At 40.2% G+C, this 2,741-nt stretch overlaps 1 pseudogene; it reads right to left on the bottom strand.

The window, feature by feature from the left end:
- Positions 1–1,898: 1,898 nt before the first annotated feature.
- Positions 1,899–2,282, bottom strand: LOC102265934 (small nuclear ribonucleoprotein Sm D1 pseudogene; annotated as a pseudogene).
- Between the last annotated feature and the right edge of the window lie 459 nt (positions 2,283–2,741).

The raw sequence follows: 2,741 nt of genomic DNA, 5'->3' as shown, positions 1-2,741 counted from the left end.
TTACTTTACTAGCGTGTGAGATGAGTGCAACTGTGTGGTAGTTTGAGCATTCTTTGGCATTGCCTTCTTTGGGACTGGAATGAAAACTGACCTTTTCCAGTCCTGTGGCCACTGCTGAGTTTTCCCAATTTGCTGGCATATTGAGTGCAGTGCTTTCATAGCATCATCTTTCAGGATTTGAAATAGCTCCACTGGAATTTCATCACCTCCACTAGCTTTGTTCATAGTGATGCTTTCTAAGACCCACTTGACTTCACATTCCAGGATGTCTGGCTCTAGGTGAGTGATCACTCCATCTTGATTATCTTGGTAGTGAAGATGTTTTTTGTACTGTAATGCACAACAAAAAAGAAAAGAATGTTCACCAGGGTGAAATACTGATTCAGTATTTCTATGTACATGTTTCCAATGAAAAGTTGGTATTTGTAAAACAAAAGTATTTAAAAGTAGGCCACAAAGCAAATCTCAACGAATATTTAATTTTTCACAATGAAAATGTCATTCTCTAACCATGACACAATAAATTAGGAGAGAAAAAAGAAAATTAAAGCACTAACATTTCAGAACATGTTTAAATCTACTTTGAAAATAACTTATCAGATAATATATTCTGATTGATTAGTGTTGTTCAGTTGCTAAGTCATCCCTGACTCTTAGCAATCTCATGAACTATACCATGCCAAGCTTCCTTGTCCTTTATTATCTCCCAGAGTTTGCTCAAACTCATGCCATTGAGTCAGTCATGACATCGAACCACCTTATCCCCTGTCACCCCCTTCTCCTCTTGTACTCAGTTATTCCCAGCATCAGGGTCTTTTTCAATGAGTCGGCTCTTCACATCAGGTGGCCAGAGTATTGGAGCTTCAGCTTTAGCATCAGTCCTTCCAATGAATATTCAGGGTTGACTTCTTTTAGGATTGACTGGTTTGATTTCCTTATTGTTCAAGGGACTCTCAAGAGTCTTCTCTAGCACAACAGTTTGAAAGCATCAGTTTTCTGGTGCTCAGCTTTCTTTATGGTCCAGCTCTCACATCCATACATTACTACTGGGAAAGCCATAGCTTTTGACTCTATGTACCTTTGTTGTCAAAGTGATATCTCTGCTCTTTAATATGCTTCTAGGTTGGTCATAGCTTTTCTTCCAAGGAGTAAGCGTCTTTTAATTTCATGGCCACGGTCACCATATGCAGTGATTTTGGAGCCCAAGAATATAAAATCTGTCACTGTTTCCACTGTTTCCCCTTCTATTTGCCATGAAGTGATGGGACTGGATGCCATGCTTTTTGTTTTTTGAATGTTGAGTTTTAAGTCAGCTTTTTCACTTTCCTCTGTTTCATCAAGAGACTCTTTAGATCCTCTTTGCTTTCTGCCATTAAAGTGGTATCATTTGCATATCTGAGGGTTTTGTTAGTTTTCCCAGCAATCTTGATTCCAGCTTGTGAATCATCCAGCCCAGCATTTTGCATGATGTACTCTGCATAGAAGTTAAATAAGCAGGGTGACAATATACAGCCTTGGCCTACTTCTTTACTGATTTTGAACCAGTCTGTTGTTCCATGTCCAGTTCTAACTGTTGCTTCTTGTCCTGCCTACAGGCTTCTCAGGAGACAGGTAAAGTGGTCTGGTATTCCAGTCTCTTTAAGATTTTTCCAGTTTGTTGTGATCCACACAGTTAAATGCTTTATTTATTTTGTGTGTGTGTTACATTTATGTTTAAAAACTGCTACAAACAAACAAACCCTGTACAAAAAACTTGAACATCCAGCCCTGTGAAACAGTAAGCTCCAGCAACATTATCGCTTAGGACTTCACATTCTTCTGCCTTGGCGTCATAGTCTTCCTCTGTCACATATGGGTCTTCCTGCCCCACTACTTTGAAATAGTAGTCTTGAGAGACATTATCGCCTAGGACCCCCTCTTCCTCTGCCTCGTCCTCGGCCACATCCTCTTCCTTGGCCTCGTCCTCGTCCTCTTCCTTGGCCTCGGCCTCTTCCTGCAACAGCTTCCCTTTTCTTAGACTTCACCTTTGGTTCCACATCCACGAGTAGTGTATCCAGAGGTAAGCTGTCTGGCAGAATAAAATACCGAATGTTATTTCCTTGAATACTCAGTGTTTCCAGCTGTACAGGTTCTCTGTTCTTCAGGGTCATTTTCACTGCTTTAAGATGTGTGTTCATACTGACATCTACACCTGTGATTGTTCCATGGACCTGTGTTCCATTCTTTAATTCAATGGTTACAGTTTCATGACTCAATTTCGTCAAAAATCACACGAGCTTCATCCTAGCGGCGCCGTCACCCTTTCGGCCGATAGTACATGAAATCCGACCACCAAGAGTTGAGGTTGGGCGTATGAATCAGTTAAATGCTTTAGTACAGTCAATGAAGCAGAAGTAGATATTTTTCTGGAATTTCCTTTCTTTTTCTATGATCCAGTGGATGTAGACAATTTGATTTCTGGTTCCTCTGCCTTTCCTAAGTCCAGCTTGTACATCTGCAAATTCTTGGTTCATGTACTGTTGAAGCCTATCTTGAAAGATTTTGACCATAATCTTGAAGCATGTGAAATGAGTGCAATTGTATGGTAATTTGAACATTCTTTAGCATTGCCTTTCTTTGGGATTGGAGTAAAAACTGACTTTTTCCTGTCCTGTGGCCATTGCTGAGTTTTCCAAATTTCCCTGCATACTGAGTGTAGCACTTTAACAGTATCATCTTTTAGGATTTGAAATAGCTCAGCT

This window comes from Bos mutus, chromosome 2 (genome assembly GCF_027580195.1).
Source record: "Bos mutus isolate GX-2022 chromosome 2, NWIPB_WYAK_1.1, whole genome shotgun sequence".
In the NCBI taxonomy this organism is placed as follows: Eukaryota; Metazoa; Chordata; class Mammalia; order Artiodactyla; family Bovidae; genus Bos; species Bos mutus.
Note: the sequence above shows the minus strand (reverse complement) of the source record. Positions and strands in the feature narration are given on the sequence as shown.